Below are 18,716 nucleotides of genomic sequence, written 5' to 3' on the forward strand. Positions count from 1 at the left end.
GCACAGCCTTGTTCCATATAACATATAGTATATCTTCTGCATGTCTGTAGTTTCCAAAATGTTAATCTCCAATGACCTGGAATGAGTCAACATTCACAGTCATAGTTAACACCAGCTCTGTTGAAATGTGGCATTCCTGCTGCCTATATAAATGGCACTGCCACAGCACAAACCTGGAATGGGGATTCAAGATGCAATAACCTTTTATGCTTCTTGGCTTAGACAGTATCTTCTGATGTCCTGCACAGCACATAACACCAGGTTTCAAGTGACTAGTTTTAATCAACTGATCGATGGGATAATCAAAGTTTGGCCTCAGTTCAAATACGAAACTATCAAATGTTATATTCAGCTTCAAACTCCAAACTCATATTAACCTCGCCTGTTGTTTTGTATAGTTAATTTTTCCCAAGTTGGAAACACATGGTAGTTTTTTTGTCTCAAAGCAGTTGGAACTAATTCATTCCTTCTAGCCCACACATCAATAAAATTAATCATAATCTCATCTTGCAAGGACAAATTCTTTTCATGCTAAGAGGTCTCTATTGATACATAGGTGTTAAACCAGGGGAGTACTCACAGATGCATAGAAGCCTTGGGTTGAAAGTGACCTTTTAAAAATCATTGAATTCCTACCTATCTGTTATGGCCAGGGACATCTTCTACCAGACCAAGTTGCTCAGTGACCTATCTAAACTGGTCTTGAACACTTCCAGGGATGGGGCATCCACAGCTTCTCTGGGCAACGTGTTCCAGTGCCTCACTACCCTCACTACCCTACCTTATTTACCTCACAGTAAATAATTTCTTCCTGATGATTCTTCATACTCTCTTCCAGTTTGAATCCATTACCCCTGGCCCTATCATAATGTGTTTTTCCCAAAATTCTCTCCTCATCTTTCTTGTAGAAACTCCTTTCACATACTAGGAGGCCTAAAGGTCACCCTGAAACTCTCTCTTCTCCAGACTGAACAATCCAAATTCTCTCAGCATTTCTTCATAGGAGAGGTGCTCCATTCCTCTAATCATTACCATGGCCCTCCACTGACTCACTCCAAGAAGTCAGTGTCCTTTCTCTGCTGGGGATCCCAGAGCTGGATGCAGCTCTCCAGGTTGAGTCTCACACTAAGTGGCCTTCCTTCTCCATTCTCATAGTCACCATGAATTTTCCCATGCACTGAAACTGGATAATTTAGGACCAAGATATTTCTCAAATGGGCAGAGGAACCTGCCAGTTCCCCGTTAACTGGTGGAGGTTTCTGCCCTTGATTAGACAGCATCATGTTGCCTGTGCTTCCAAGAGAGCTCCAGGAGACTGTTGTTTGCCTGCTGAAGTGGTACCTGAAAAGGATTTCCACGGGCCAGTCAGCAGAGCAGGGGGTTGATAATGTAAGGGAAGGAGGGAGGGAAAGCAGGCTTCAGACTTCAGACTCTGCCTTGCTGTCTTGATCAGGCAAGCCTGCTAAATAGCCCATTTTGCAACACCTGGAACTGACAGTTCTTCCAGGCATGCCTTGTGTTTGTCGTGCACCATCTCTTATTATCCCTGCATCTCCAGTATCCTTGTGCCTAGCCCTGTGTGTCTGTCACTGGTGGTCTGCCTCTCTTATCCATCTGCAAGGTGAGACACGCATTTCAAACGCAAGCTGTGTGCTTGACTCCTGTGAGACACTCCAGTTTTAAAACTCCTTTTGGCAGCTTCAACAACATCCTCCTAAACTGTTTATTAGGTGCTGAAAGATGGTGGCATTTGTGAAGCTGCTTTTAAAATGTTTACTCACAGCAGTATAGGCGCCTCTGCTTGTTATTATCATCCAGCCCTCAAAATGGAAAATGTCAGTAGCATCTGCTTGATGGATTTATCTGCCTGATTCTGTGCCTAAAGTAACAAGCAGCAGATTTAAATGGAATTTAAGTGATGCATAAGTAAAAACACAGCAAGACCACTAACATTTGCAGGAATCCTGTTTGGTTACCTAGACAATTAGAGCCCTTTTGATGTGGGGGGAAAGAACAATTTGCTGTGTGCACCTCCACCCACACCAAGTCGTTTGGAAGGAAGGAGTGTGTGCCAGTGTATTTGGGCAGCTTGGAGTAGGGACAGTGTATTTACTCCATGCTGGGCTGCCCTTTGGCAAACAGCCCTGACAAAGCAGCACAGCATGGCAGAGCTGTGGCTTGGTGAGACCCCTTCTTGTCGCGAGGTGTGATGGTTTGCTCCTGTTAGATGACACCTTCCTCCTTTCCAAAACAGTCCACCAGAAGGGCTGAAGGACTGGCTGCACCCTCTGCCATCTTCTTTCCACCAGGTACAGCCCAGGACACCCATCCTCCCTCTCTGGTTCTGCAGCCAGGGTCAGCACACGTTCCTCAGAAATGTGTTCAACCTCACTGCCTTAGAAGTTGGGTGGGAGGAGGATGCTACAAATTTATTCCACCCTTCCTTATAATAAAAGCTAGGAAAGGCATAGAAGATCACTGAGCTCATTTCTACTGTTTAGTGAAGGATGTAAACTCAGATAGAAAGTATATCAGCTGATATGAAGCACACCTCCTGACACTGAGTTTCCTCTTAACAAGGCTGACTGAGAGGAACTGACAGCTATGTTAGAAGTATGCTCACCCTTTAAATTAACTGAGAACATTTTACAGGAAGAAAGGAGTTGTATAAATAATCTGGAAAAAGTAGTATTTTTGTTTTGTTTGTTTCTACCAAGTATAAGTCACATTTTCTCCTCTTGATGATTTTTTTTTTTTTTAATTCAGCTGGAAAAGCTGATGTTTGCAGGGACTTTTCTTTTTGCCAAGGGAATGAATGCATAAGATATTGCCGACATTGGATCTATGAGTACTACTGAGTAGCCTGGAAATTATTTTGTTGTATGAGGCAGAGAATTTCTTCACAAAATGCTTTTTCATAAATCCAGTTAGCAGCCAGCTAAGTTACTCTCATGTGGCATGAAGATTCAGATTGGGGTTTGCTAGCTGAAGCAAGTTAGGAAAGCTTGGATATTTTTTAAAGGAAGTAGAAGATTACTGCATTGCTTAAAAGCCTAATTGATTTTACAAGACTGAATACCTTTTTTCCTGTTTAAAGATAAGTGTAATGTGTGGAAAGTCACAAAGGAAATACAGTGATAAGGAGCCATTTTTACAAGATGGGCTCTTTTATTTCCTCTGAAAAGAGAACTGAGCAGTACTATTTACAATATTATAATTGGTATTCCTGTGTTATTTTAAAGAGCTTTAAAGGATGAAAGCTGCTCTGCTAGAGAAAGGTATCGCAGTTTCCAAATAGGACATATATGCCTTAGCTTTGCAGAGAAGAATTTGCCTTTGTATTTTTGTTAAAGGCATTAAATATTCTGTGTGTATGCTGGCCACAGCATTAGATTTAAGGCAGTAATTTTCAGGTCTCAATCACACTATCTAGTGTATAGCTCCCAGTCCATGTAAAGCAAAGGTGAGATTGTCAGAGAATCGACACAAGCCCAAGGACTTTACATTTCTCCAGGGGGCTGCATCAGTGAGGGGAAAGGGAGGCACAGTTTTTAGACCAGTTTTCCATCTGGGAACATGGTGGTGGTGACTGAAATACATAGGAAAATAAAGGCTCCAGATAATTTTTGCATCTTGAGAGAAGACTGCACCATGGCCCCATATTTGCAAATTTCTGCTCTGATAAGTGGCTGTGGTGGCCTAAGGGGACCAGGGCCCTTTGTGAGAGCCCTTTCTGGAGCCAGCTGGTGCCCTGAGAAAGCAGCAGCAAGTGGGAGCTGTGCCTGGGGCAGAGGGAACCAGTGAGTTTGGCAGCTTCCCAGGACGGCTGTGATGCTGAACACCAGCAGCAGTTCTGCTTTCCAACCTGTCCCTGGCCAAACTCTGCATGTACAGGGCCACTGCACAGTGGCTTTGGCACTTTTCCCATGTGCACTGAGCACCCAAGTGCACTGCTGCCTTTCTTGTGGGACTTGCTGTGCTCCTGAGCAGCTCTAGTCAAGGGGCCACTGCTGCACAGTGCGAGAGGCTCCTGTGCTCTCTCAGGGTTGTGTGCAGAGTTTTTTTTCTTTCCCTCTATAACTCTAAACACTCTAGAAGGGTGGAGCACCTTTCCTGCCAAGACAGGCTGAGAGAATTGGATTTGTTCTGCCTGGAGAAGAGAAGACTCTGGAGAGACCCTAAGAAGGCTTCCAGTAGCTGAAGGGACCTACAGGATAGCTGAAGAGGGACTTTTTACAATATTATCAAATGATAGAACAAAGGGGAATGATTTTAAACTAAAAGGCGGCATTTATGTAAGATGTTATGATGAAATTCTTTACAGTGAGGGTGGTGAGGCTCTGAAACAAGTCACAGCACAGAGAAGCTGTGAATGCCCCAACCCTGGAAGTGCTCAGGGCCAGGAGGATGGGGCTTTGAGTAGCATGGTCAGGTGGGAGATTGTCCTTGCCTATGGCAGGGGGTTGGAAATAGGTGATCTCTAAGATCCTTTTCAACCCAAGACATTCCATTATTCTATTAAACAAGCACAAGTTATTGTTCAGGCTCTGTCCTGGATATAGAATTACAGTAAAACTGCAAAGAAAAGACAGGGAGTCCGTCTGAGAATAAAGGAGTTAGAATACTAGAAAATATGAAACTCAAAACTGCCTGGGAGATCCTTTAGTTAACACATTTGATGCTTTCTGTTACCTCATGGTTAAGAACTAGAAGTTTTGATGGAGTACCTTATAAATTAGATAACAGTTTCATGTGTAATGGAGAGAAATTTAGATCTAAAAATAAGTGACTGACTGAGTAGCTAGGAACTGTTGAGCTATGGGCTGAAAGGACCTCTGAAATGTAATATATAATTAAGTCTTCTTTCTTTGACATGTTCCAGTCCTTTTCCCATAGACACTTGCTTGTTTAAATGATAAATTGCAAAGTATGCTTCATTCTGTAGCTCAGCCTTATTTTTTTCTCATTCAGCAAAAGCAGTAAAAATACTGATTAAAAATGCTGATTAGTGTACTACTATGATAAGGATCTGCAGGTTCCTTAAGATGAGGAAGGGAAATTTTCTGATTTATATCTACAAACAAAAATGAAAACTTCTGTTTCAAATTGTAGCTTGAATTATCTGTCATTATGTTTCCATTTTTTTCTCTTGCCTTTGAGATGTGAATTCTTTATGAAATATCGAGTAAAAGGAACTTGGTGTAACTGCATCATATAAAGCACTCACTTATGAAAAAGAATCTACCTATGACTGACTAAAGATACTTTAACTTATAAAATAGAACTGTGTGAGGAGAAAATAAATGTGTTACTTAGATATTAACTTCCACGTGCTTCCTTCTGTGCATTAGTCTTCTTGTTGTTTTATCCACTGATTATAGAAATCAAATATTTTAAAGCAAATACAGAAATTTTAAAGACAAACCTATCAAGCTCAAGAGTTGGAGGTCTGGAATTTGGTTCCAAAACTACTGATATTTTGTTAAAGTTCCAGCAATTTGGAGGCTTTTTTACACCAGCACCCCTACTGTGCCATAAGAAAAATCTTTATTTCCAGATATTCAAAATGGTACACAAAGTCTGTGACATTTAAGCTGGAAATTGCCCTTTGAAGTAAACTGAGTTGATCAAATCGGTGAGGGAACCATAAGATTCTAAAGATGATATTTTTATGAAGATCCAGTTACAGCTCTGATTCACACTTGTTTCCAAACAAAATTTTGTTAAAGTCTGTTTTTATCATCTGACAACAAACCAAAGCAAACAACAGACATTTCCAGAACTTAAGTAAGGTGGAACAGACCATTCTCAGGTACTGATGAAAGACCTGGATTAACAGAAATAGGCATGTCATCAGTGATGTAAAGCCTTACATCCCCAGGATATACAAACATTTCCCTCATGGCATTAGAATCCTGACCTGAATAAAAAAACCCAAAACTTTCCCTGGGATTTAGCATTACATAAGTAAGAAAATTATTAAGGACTTTGAGGGGTGTGCACTGGTGTAGGCAGGAATAACAGAAGTGAAATGTGTGGAGCTACCTGAATAGAAAATTGGTATGAGAACTGGAGCATAGGATCCTGAGGGTATGTGTGTACCACGAAGGAGAAGTGCACAGGGAGGGAGAGCCTGCACTCTTGTCCCTCTGCTATGTGAGCCAGCTCATCCCCTGGCTTCCCTTCCAACTATTCCAAATATTTGTTTCCAAGACAAATCTGCCACAGAAAGGGCAGCTTTCTGCCCCTGGGGCCCAAGACTGGTTCTTGGCTGGCTTTTATTTAGTCGTATCAACATAACCTGATTGACCAGTGCATTCAATTATGTGCTCTTATTTATCCCTTGCCAAGGAAGCACTCAAATTCCAACCCAGCTTTAGGCACAGGGTTCAGTCCTCCTGAAGCTTTTTGCATGCAAGGTAAAAATGCGTTCAAGTAACTTGGAGTCAAGATATGTATGTTTTAATGTATATGTGTATTTTACATATGTAATGAATGTTTGAAGTGCTACTCAAGTTGTGATATTCTTTTAATGAAGGAAGAAGCCAGAGGTCTTAAACATTTAAAGCAAAGCAGATGTTATTTTGCTAAATCAAGATAATTGTTTACACTTTCCTCTGAAGTATTTAACATTAACTGGTATAAAAAGAAATATACTACGATATATGGATCCCTGGTTTGTTTGGATAGAAAATTCCTTGGCTGCTCAGGAAACTGTCCCTCTGCCTTGCAGACTTAAGGGTCATAGTGTTTAATGAAAGTTCACCAGTGGGACTGTGGTGATCTGAGCACACAGGATAGTTGTTAGAGACTGCTACACCTTTCCAACACACAGTAGTGCTACATGTGGCATTTCCTGGAGCTGCTTCCTTTTTAACTTCCTGGAGACATGGGAGTGAATCCTAAGGAAGGTTGCATGTAAGACAGAGGATACTCAAGGCTGGCAGCTCCTGCTATGTTAAGTCACAAGAGGCTGTGGAAAAGATAAAAAAACTCACAAATTCAAAATGAATATATAAAATAATCTCAACTTGACTCGTTAAAAATGTTTACAGTCTGGTTTCCAATGACAGTGGGTTTTGGAACCACTTTGTTTTTGGTTTTTTTTAAGCTTAAGAAAGGTCATATGTATGCAGTTATTTACAATATTTTATACATTTTGTTAAGTCTTGACAAAGTTGCAAGCCTGCTCTATAGTGATTGTATTTGAGAACCTAAAGAGGATGTCCATTTTTTAAAAATCCTGAACTGTAGCTAAAGGTGATATGCATAAAAATCATAAGTAACATGGTTTTGAGCATTGGAGTAACATAACTGGTAATGGGTCAGAATATTCTCCCTTTTCCATCTAACCAGGTTATTCTTACATCTTTGGAGGATTGTGTTCATTTTTCTTTTTTCTCCAAACTACAAAATTTTTATCAATTGACATATAATTTGGCAATACTACAAATTCTAGTTTTGATACCCTTGCAGATCTTGGGAAAAGACAGAAATCCTCTAAAATTTTGAGGCACATTTTGGTAGATACATGTATTTGAAAAATATGTAAGTTTATGCTTCAGGTGGAACATTATTAAAAATCCTATCACAGAAGTATCAGTAAAAATAGGAATATTTTGGATTCAAGGCAACAGTACTAAATTCATTGTTTGTCCACTTGGATGGATCAAAGCTGAAAGACAGCAAGATAAAGGATGCCCATCCAGCACACGATCCCGCTGCAGCAGTGGGGCATCGGGAGGCATTCCAGCCATGGGCAGCTGCTGGAATAATCTCATGGAATCCAGAAGGAGAGAAGGTGGCAGACTGTGTCTTGACACCCCAGCCCCTCTTCCCAGTGCAACACTAGACACAGAGGTGGTATGTGACTGCACTCCTAACACCTCACAGTTAAAAGAGAAGTCTGGAAACTTCCATGTTCACGTTTACAGTGGCCCTTGGCAGGAGCTATGGCCTAGGTTGTCTGATTTGTTTGAGGTAGGGATGATTTAAATCTCTGAGGGGGATTTCTCCCCTGGCACAAGGATGTGTTACAGAGGGGCTACAGGACAAAATCATACAAGCAAACTCCTAATATATGATTGTCCTCTCCTTTGTATGGCGGCAAATCAGGAGATCTAGTGGTGTCTTTTCATTCCCTGAACACAGGACTCGGGGTTCTCTCCTCATGTGCAGCTGGACAGCATTACTGGGTAAACTACATGAGCATAAGGTCTCTTTGAGCAGATCATAGGATCACAGAATGCTTTGGGTTGGAAGTGACCTTAAAATCATCTGGTTACATCTAGTGCCAAGGGCAGGGATGCCACCCACCAGACCAGGTTGCTCAGAGCCCCCTCCGGCCTGGCCTTGAACACTTCCAGGAATGGGGCATCCACAGCTTCTCTGGGAAACCTGTGCCAGTCCTTCACCTAAATATGGTCATATTTAGGGCACATGGACAATGTATTGCCATGTAAAACCAGCCAAACATCTCCTCAATGTCACTACAGCCTTGAGAAGGTTGGAGAAGGCCTCCTTTCCATCCAAAGTGTACACATGGCGAGGCATTACGTTTTATCTTATGTTTCCTACCTGGGGGGTTTTGGTCCCCAGCTCTGATCTCTGTCAGGGTTCTGCTTCCCCCCTTGGGTCTGTTGGATGCTGTGGGGTGGGCAAGGTGCCTTTGCAGTGGAGGGTGGCTGCAGACTGGGGCAGGGATGCTCTGGGGCCCCTCCGTGCCTGGGGACACCGCCCTGGGGCTGGGCCCTGCGGAGAAACCAGGCTGCAGGTTTCAATTTCACTTCTGAGATACAAGAATGGGCATGGAAATATCCAAACCAGTAAGCTCATAATGAAACCACGTAGGAATTCTCCTCTGCCAGTTTTTTACAGCGTCCCGGGGAAAAATGGTGTTTAGAGACTTCTGTGGCATTCGCTGTATCCTGACATTTTCCATACTCCATGGATTTATATAGTTTTGTAAAAATGAATTATTTAAACCACTCTTCCCAAAAGTTACTTGATGAATTTCTCTCTTTAAATATTTGAAGAACAGTCTCGAGCCTTTATCTAGCAAACAAAACATAAATTGAGATATTTCCCTTTCCATCAATAATAATAAATAAAAAGAGATAAAGGATTCAGTGAAATCCAAATCACAATTCTACAAGTGCTGGTAGGACAGCAACCTTGAAACCAGAATGCACAAAAGCATCTGGTTTTCATGAATCTTCCTGTAAAATGAGGGAAAAGGAGAGGGTAGGGGAAAGGAGAGGATGGGGAAAATCCGAGTGCTGGGGTGGCTCCGCCTGCATGCAGCTGAGGGTTGTAAAAATTTGTCAGGTGCCTCTGACAGGCAAACATTTATAGTTTTATAACCTCAGTATTTGCAACATTTAAGGCATTTCCTGTCTTAAGTATTGGGAAGTACAAGTAAATATTGCCTGTTCTGAGGTTAACTGCTCTGCTTAGGAGACTTTTCATGGTCAGAACCAAAGAGCAAGGAAAACCACAAAAATCCCAAAGCTGCTGTCACATTTTTAATCCATTAGGAACAACTCATACCTATTCCCAGAGCTACCTTTAATAGTGGGGCTTTCCTGAACCACAGGGAGTTTTTCTTATATGTAGAAAATCTGAGCCTGGTAAGACAGTCCTGGCTTGAGTCTGCAATGCTCAGAACAAAATTTCTCCAACTAAGTCTTCCCTTTTATAAGGAAAAGGGGGAGTTCATTTGTTCTGTTCCCTTTTATTTCTTTTGTTTCAAAAGCTATGCTGAATTTCCTCATTCTGCTTCATATGCAAATTTTGTAGATATCTCTGAACCTTTGCATTTCCCATCTCAGGCTGGCAGCCTAGACAGCCTGCTGGAAAGCAGGGAGGGTGTGAAAATGGGTGGGCTTAGAGCAGCGGCTGGAGTACATCTCTGCAATTGCTCCATTGAAGCAGGCAGAGCTTGATCGATTTAAGGCCAGATTTGGCTCATGATTGAATTTTTTATGTCTTTAGAGCCAACACTGTGCATAGCACATGAAGCAAAACAGAGTACAGTTACTGCTTTTCATCTTAATCTATTTCTTGCTCTTCCAGAATTAAGAGATAATGAAAAGCATGTACATATGTGCCTGCACACACATACGCACCCAAATCCTCTTCTTATAAAATTATCAATGCTTTTTTTGCAGACTCAGGAGTTCTGGATAGTTCAGATAAAGCTTCGGAGCAGTGTATTGAGATTTAGATACTTATTTTAACCAGCCTGAACTTGTATTTTTCCCATGGCTCAGGGAAAGATTTCCCTAGGGAAGCCTGCTTGGGGGCAGCATCCATACAGGGAACTAACTCTGGGTTCAGAGCTGTGGCTATGAAGCATCCATTACTTTGGGGTAGAAAGCTCACCATATGGCTGTTTTGTTTCCAGTAGCTATAATGTAATTGAATCAATTGCCCTCACATGATATGGGTGTACTAACTGCACATACATCATTTCTTTCTGGGTTTTGAGGCTTGTAAAGAGTGGAGGGTAAGGCCTCTGAGGATAAATCAGTCTAGTTTGTCTTCAAGAAAAATGGCTTTAAATCTGACCTGTGGTGCAGGCACAAATCAATTCAGTGCTTCTGACAGTCCCACATGGATACTTTCCTCATTTGGAAATTACCCTCTGATGAAGGTTGCTGTCAGTCTTTACACAGAAAGGCTACAAAAAGCAGATATCTTCTGAAGTGAAGGTCATCAGTAAATAACATGCAAAATTAAAATACAGCTAGCCTAAGCTAGGTATAGGGATAGCAGAAATTCTCATGGTACTGTCAGAGAGTAAATCATGAGGTGAGAGAAGGGGGAAAGAGAAGAGGGGGCTGCCAACAGCTGACTTCTCATGATGCTGAGACTTCCAACAACTAGGGCAATGGGCTGTGCCTGTCTCCTATTTTCCCCTTGAAACAGGACCCAGGTAAGGTCAGTGTCTAAACTTATAGTGCCCTAGTTTTCCCAGTACTCCACTGCTTCATCTCAGCTCTTCTCAGTAAGATAACTGGGATTTGTGGGATTTTTGTTTATTCTCTGCTGTCCTCCAGCTCTGTACCAAGAGCTGGGGTAAAAACATTGTTCTGATCTCTCTGGCCAGGCATCGATACTGCTGCCTGCTTTGTGTCTGCTTCAAGCTCTGTGAATCTTTCCAAGCAAAACCAAAGTGAACATAGCTTCACTGCTTTTTCATACATTGAAAAGACAAAATTTAGACCTGTAGAGAAACCAGGCCAAATCTCAAGTAAAGATGGGACAGCTTTTGGAGGGTGAAGAAATGAAATGTCTAAACGTGTTTTATCTAACATAACCACCTGGGCCTCGGGCATTAGGCAGCATGGGATGAGTTTCTTCCTGCAGGTGCGTTTTTACTGATGTGGGACAATGTGTCTCCTGGCAGTGCCCATGTCTTTCTATTTACAATTAATCCTGGATGACTGGCTTCACAAAGTGCCAGCTAAACAGTTGGGTTAATTGCATATATCTTGGGGTTGCTGATAAAAGGGTTATTCTTTGAAGTCAAATCATGATTTCATGGGATTTTGTTCTAAAGGTGAAGAAAGAAATCTGGGCTTAGATTTTCACATCCCCTCCTTTAGCATTTAGGGGACTCCAAATTTGGAGTGGACCATTTTAGAGCTGGAGACCATTTATCAGCAATTCATCACATTGCCAGAGAGTTTGGAAAGTGTTTTTCAGATCTTTCAGCTATTTTTGTGACTGAAGGATTGTTTTCTGCAGTGTGTGTCCTGAAGCAGAAATTTAAAATCTGTCTTTTCAGTGCTACTGTTGAATCTGTCCTGCCTTTTAATTTATAGGCATACTTGCTTTCCTGTATGATATCTGGTAAAAACCCATCTTATTTTTCTCAACTCTTCCACACACCTTGCTGTTTAAGTACACTTCTTCCATTTCTTGCTTCTTTCCTTACCTGGTTAATTCCTTTTGGACCTTTGAGTTTTGTAGCCCAACAGCAGCAATTTGCCAACAGGCAAGTATCTGTGCAGTACAGAAGTCCTTACAGGAAAAAAGTTGAAGGTCATTGTGGAGGAGAGACAGCCTTTCTGGAGAGATGGGATTGAAATATCAACACGTGGACAACCTCTGGCTTGGAACATAGCAGATGCTACGAAGCTGCAGAGTAGGAGAAGACAGAAGCAGGGGAAGACAGAGCAAGCCCCTCTTCAAACTGGTGGGAAGCTAAATTCCAAGGTCATATACTGCCTCAGGTCGAGCTAATATAGGTTGTGCCTTCTTGGTAAATTTATGCCTTCACACCACTTCTTACGTCTATTTCTCCATTTCGCTTTCCACCAAATTGAATTTTTTTTCTATTTCTGCTTCTTGGAAACCTAATTTTCTGCCATCTAATACCATTTTAGTGCAATCCCTGTACAGGCACATTAGGTCAGAGCAGAATTACACAGATACCAGACCTAAAAACTGTATCAAAAAAATTCCATGCTAGCTAACATGTGGACAAAATATGTTGATTTAAGGAAACAGAAAAGTCCAGCACCAACTCATGGAAGTAAATGGAGTGTTATTACTAAAAATTGCACACTACAAAATTTTCTGATTTTGTACAATATGTTGGTTGCTTTTTTTTTTTTTTTTTTTTTTTTCCCTAACAAAAGCCAGCATTTTTTCTTTGAAACACCTTCCCTTTTCTTCATCTCTTCTGTCCTGTTTTTTGTCCAGGGTGGCTCAGACTGTATCTCCCCTAATAGGCTGCAAACCCATCCTCAGTCTCACTTGAAATGTCATTGTTCACAGTCACTTATTTGAAGCCGCACTCTAATTCATCTTTGTTCGTTTGTTCCCTACCTATTGATAAGGAGTATTGAACAAGGGATGCCTTCTTTCCCAAGAACAGGCAAATAATACTTCTTCAAAATCAGGACTGCATGTCTTCAAAAGTATTTTCTGGCCAGGGGTCCTTGATGTGCAACAGGGTATTGACTGCAGACTTGCAATGTAGAGTTTTCTCAGAGGGGTGAAATAAAAAGATGGATTAGTTATTTTTTGGGGGGATCTGAGTCTTAATTGGCTCCCTAATAAAATCATCAAGTTAAACTCTGCACAGTGGTATGGCACTAAAGTGTAGGAATTTTTGAAGGCACCCTGCTAAGTTGACTGTGCTTCTAGATAATTAATTGAAATGAGGAAAATAACACATACCAAAAAGAAAAATAAAATGAAAATCACAGGTGTTCAGCTGTTGCAAGAATTAACTCACCTGATAGGAAAGGAAGTATCCCACTGAACAAAGGGTCCCACTGAACAAAGGGTTTCTTTGTCTCAAGCATCAGGTTTGGCAACCATTTTCTTTGGAAAGCCTCACACTTCTAAAGCTGCAAGGAAGAATTTTAAAACCATTGAAATATATTGAGCAAATATGTAGTGGTTTTATGTACATTTCAGTGGGTTTATAGACATTCTAGATGGTTTTATAGGTGTTTTAAACTTTTGGAAACAGAGTTTTAAAGCAAAACACAAGCATTCCCATTCTTTCCTGTTCATTTCTTGTGGCTCATATTTGGCTTTTGCCTTCATGTACAGCAGTTCCTTTGACATCGATCATCCCAGGATCATTTAACATTCTGTGTAATTGTTTTCTAAATGTTTGTATTTATCCCATTCGTAATCCTGTGCTAGAAACCCTTGTCCATACAAGGTTATATTCTAATATTGATTTTGTTTCTCTTTCTTCTGGTCTTAGTTACAAATTACACCGTCCTTTTTGCTTGGAATGTTTTAGGGTGATTGATTACTGAATGAATCAAGTGCACCCACAAGCTGAGGCTTGATTTAATCCCCTTAGTGCCAAGGATTTCAGAGCACACAAGATGAAATTATAGTACCCCCTGGAAATAAAGGCCAAGGGATGTTTTTCCTGGATGTCAGAGAGCTGTGCCTCTGGGTTCCCCACTTGGGCTCAAGTACCCTTTGAGGGCACTGAGCTAAAGCACAGTCCCTGTTATGTCAGGGGATTTCTGTGGCTGTCAGGAGAGTGAGGTGCTTGATTGCAGCTCTGTATGTGCGCATCACTTTGGGGTTTTTGTAAAGAGAAGGGAGGGAGGGGCGGAAGGGGGGAGGGAAGGAGGGAAGGAGGGAGGGAGGGAGGGAGGAAGGAGGGAGGGAGGAAGGAGGGAGGGAGGGAAGGGAGGGAGGGAGGGAAGGGAGGGAGGGAGGGAAGGAAGGAAGGAAGGGAGGAAGGAAGGAAGGAAGGAAGGAAGGAAGGAAGGAAGGAAGGAAGGAAGGAAGGAAGGAAGGAAGGAAGGAAGGAAGGAAGGAAGGAAGGAAGGAAGGAAGGAAGGAAGGAAGGAAGGAAGGAAGGAAGGAAGGAAGGAAGGAAGGCAGGCACATGTATAAAAACAGTGACGGGGGATCATCAGGAAAAACATGTGGCTCCTATTATCGCCTAATTATCCTCTGAAGTCTCTTCCCCAAGGATAACTCTGCTTGTTTCTATGCCAAGGAAGCCACTGTGACCCTGACATTGCAAACAGTGCATTTGAAAGCACTCTGCTTCCAACCTTTGTTGTGAGGTGGGGGACAAAAACGCTGAGCGTGTGCTGCAGAGGACTTTGCCAGATACTCGGTGATGTGCAGCTGTCTCTGAACCTGAGCTCACAGGTAGGCTCAGATGCAGAGGCAGGAATTATCTGGGTAGTCTATTACTGTGGTTTCTGCACTGCAGTGTGTGAAAGTAGAAGGCCACAAACAGCACAGCTTGTGGGGACTTGTTGCCGATATCCCTTTCATTCCTGTGGCTTGGCAAACTCTTAAAAATGTCATGTAATGTGCATGCCTTTTCCTAGTCTTTGGCTTGTTGTAACCACACTGTACTGAACCCTCAGTTACAAGTGTCATAATTACCTCCATCTCCTCCTGCTGCTGCAAATGAGCAGAGAGGAAAAGTTCATTAATCAATTATCTGAATTTTGGAGAAAACCAGAGCTGTGATAGTCTCCTGTTTCCTGGAGATTTGAAATATGCCTCCTTCCTTCGGAAGCAGATGCAGCCCCAGCTTAAACAGGGAGTGGGGAGAAAAAAGGAGGGGGAGAGCAGAGGGTGCACACACTTGACTTGACATCTTGCAAAATGCTAAGACAGAGAAAGGCCTGAAACTACCCTATTGTGAAAATATATTTCTCACAAAACATCCTATGTATGCATATATATGGATGAGAGAAAGATCTTAGGAAATAAAACATCTCTGAAGAGCTTTCATCTTGTTATACATGATGACCTGCCTTTGGGACTGGTTTTATGCATTTTACTTGCCAAAGCCTCTTGAACTTGGTGACTTGGGAAGCTCAGCTTACTTTACTGGTTCTGTGAGCACTTTTTGCAACCATTTCCCACATCATTTCTCTCCTCCCAGCTGCCTTCTCTACCACTTGGCTTTGATGTTGTGTTCCCATCTTTCCTTTGGTGGCCCTTGTTGTGTTCCAGCCTTATTGCAATGTCCTAGCCCGCTTTGGTACCTCCAGAGCATCCAAAGGATTCATTTACTATGGAGGGTTGCTAAAAGAAGTTGGTAAAACTGCAGCTAAAAATTCAAATGGGCAATCTCATTTCATAAGTTAGGAGGAATTAGGGTATTTATGTATCTCCATTTAAGAACACTTCAGTGGGAGTTCTGGTTTTAGAGTAATGTTTAAGGCCACAGTCCAGCACACTGTGACTAGAGGCAATGACAAGTACATTTATCAATATTAACAGCACAAACCAAAGTAAAATATAGTCATTACTACTTAGTCCAAGTTCTAATGCAGCAAAATGCATAAGTTAAGCACTTGTTTAAGCCCTCTAGGGCTTCAGACAGTGTTAAAATAGGCATGTTTAAGGGATGGGTTGAATTGAGGGCTATCATAGGTACCTGCATGTAGTAAATTCTGCTTTTTTGTTTCTCACTATGTTTCTGTAGAGTAAAAATCTCCTTTATATTATATACCAAAAAATGTGATTAGGCTACACATTAAATTACAGAGAAGCTGTAGAGAAAATTCTCTTTTTTTATCCAATCATTTTTTGGCTCCTGAAATAGGAAGAAATACAGTGCACTATATTCTGACAAAACATTATGTGCCTTAATTCTTTATATGGACTAGGGAAAAAACTTCAAGTCTAAATACAAGAAAGACAGGGAGATACTAGAGAGGGTGCAGTGGAGGAAACAAAGATGATTTGGGGTCTGGAACATCTCTCTTATGAGCAGAGACTTTGGGAGCTGGGCCCGTTTAGTCTGGAGAAGGGAAGGCTGAGAGGGGATCTCACAAGTGCATATAAACATCTCAAAGGTGTTTGTCGAGAGGGTGGTGCCAGACTCATTTCAGCCGTGCCCAGTGACAGGACAGGAGCAATGGCCATAAACCAAAACACAGAAAGTTTCACCTCAACATGAGGAGGAACTTCCTTACACTGAGGGCGGCAGAGCACTGAACAGGCTGCACAGTGAAGTCTCCCTTTCTGGAGACATTCCAAACCCACCTGGACAAGTTCCTGTGTCACCTGCTCTAGGTGACCCTGCCTTGGCAGGAGGGGTGGACTGGATGATCTCCAGATCCAGCCTTAACAATTCTGTGTTTCTGAATCCTATTTTCATAATTTTTTAATCTCCCTAGTTCATAGTTATTTTATATTTATAGAACAATATGAGAGAATGAAACTAACTAATTTAAATCACATAAATATGCATAGCTATTAACTAGAAGACTTTTTGGGGATAGGGCTAAAACATCAGCCTTAAATTTCAAACATTTCAAAAGTGTACAGTAGTCAGTTCATATAGGGTTTATTTTTCTTATTTAAAATTCTTCAAATCTTTTATTCTCTCTGTATCAAATAGATCACTACATCTTCAATACTTAATTATTTGCACTGAAGAGAGAAATCCCCCTTAACATTTGAGAAAGTATTTAAACAGCTTTTTTAAATTTTTTATTGTAAATGAACTGAAATAAATGTATGATGTATAAGCTAATCTGATGATGTATGTATGGAGGGCCAAATAAGAATAAGAGAAATGTGCTTTCTCTGATCTTTGCAACTTTTGCATTCCGTTTTTGCATCATTTTATTCGTGGTTTGGGAATCCAGACAGATTTAGTTATATGAGAGTTATGCCATTACCAAATGGTATCTACATTTCTTTACTTTTAAAGAAGAATATAGGTTTGTTAGACCTAACATGACCCAGCTTCTCATTCTTGAAGTCATAAGCAGAGGCTTTTGAAGTTGGTGAGTGTGGGATCCTTACCTGAAGTCTGTGGTGAAACAGGAGAGCTTTTTCAGTTCAGATATTCTTGGAAGAAGAAAAACTGTTTGCTTCCCCTGGGAAGTGGAGGAGTCTGAATTGAACAGGAGTGGGACAGAAAAGTGGAACTTAATTTTTTCCATATGAAATCTATTGTTAGAGATATCTTAAGGAGGCTGTGGTAGAAACATTTTTTTGAATGTAGCTTAATCCTAGTTTTTAAGGTATTTAACAACTTTAAGTTAAATTTGCTAAGAGTCTGAGATAAGTGGAACATCAGTGAAACTTCTGGGAAGTTTCCCAAGATACACTGTGATTGTTCAGCCAGCTTTACTTGTTTCCTTCAGAAGTGAACAACCTCTCCATGTTGTACATATCCTCATCAGCAGGAGCATGATTGCCTGTTTAACCTGCAATGTAACCATTTCTATGGTATACCAGACATTTCCACTCCTTGGAACAAACCTTTCCTCTGTAAAATGGCAGAACACAGGAGTGGGTCAGAGGGAATCACCTATAGAAACTGGTGGTGCTTTCCACATTTCCAGATGTGACAGAGGATCCCACTTTGGGTTGGAGTAGCTGTGATGAGGTTTTTAAAAGAAGTGCTTTCTGTACAACAGGACCTCAGAAAGACAGACTTATGGACACACACACACACACACACAAAAAAAAAAAAAAAAAAAAAAAAAGGTTTGGAGATGAAACTATGTGAAATTTGATCTGTGGACAGTGAGAGTAAGTGTGGGTTTTGACATAAATTCAGGTTTCCAAACAATCATGAATATCCTCTAAGAACAACCTGCTTGTGCTTTTGCATTTTGATTTCTGTGTTTTCCTAGTTCTGCATAAATCAGATGTCAGTTTATCTGGGGAAGAGAAGAAGAGAAAATGCTAGAAAGGGGTTAACTGTAGGACCTTCAGGCTGTATTTTCCCACTGCCTCCTACAACAGCACCTGTGAAATATGGGGAGAGGCTTCCCACTGCTGCTTGACTCGAGGTGTGGGCAGACAGGTGACGATGTGCCCACAGCAAGCCAAGAAAGTGGTGGGCATTCTCCCTCTTCACAGCACCGCATCCCACTCCGTGGTTTGGGACATGTCCCAGCAGAGCAGAGGCTGCTGGAGGAAAGGGATTTCCACATTCTCTCCCAGATTGCACTCACTCATGGAAACAACCAGTGTGTCCAAATAAAAGTAAAGTTCTGTAACGTGTTATGAAGCTGTGTGGGAGTTTGTGTTGAAACACCCTCCTCTGGAGAGCTCTGAAGCACAAACTGTGAGTGTTCTTGAAGACCTGGTGTTCAACAAGCTTTGCTGTGATGTCTGATGACTCCCTGGTGTGGACTGTGTGGGCAGCCTTGCCCATGTGGGGTAACCTGCCCCCCTTTTCTTGCCCTATGGACTGATGCCTGGGAGCAGGAGGCAGCTTTATTAAAACA

At 41.6% G+C, this 18,716-nt stretch overlaps 1 long non-coding RNA gene across 1 annotated transcript in view; it reads right to left on the reverse strand.

The window, feature by feature from the left end:
* Positions 1-8,746, reverse strand: part of LOC147654376 (uncharacterized) — a 34,590-nt gene extending 25,844 nt beyond the window's left edge. Inside the window, exon 1 of the long non-coding RNA XR_015283973.1 lies at positions 8,578-8,746. This is a non-coding gene — a long non-coding RNA (uncharacterized LOC147654376). The remainder of the gene's footprint in view (positions 1-8,577) is intronic.
* Positions 8,747-18,716: the final 9,970 nt, after the last annotated feature.

Source organism: Cyanistes caeruleus, chromosome 3 (genome assembly GCF_971803275.1).
Source record: "Cyanistes caeruleus chromosome 3, bCyaCae1.hap1.1, whole genome shotgun sequence".
NCBI classification, from domain to species: Eukaryota; Metazoa; Chordata; class Aves; order Passeriformes; family Paridae; genus Cyanistes; species Cyanistes caeruleus.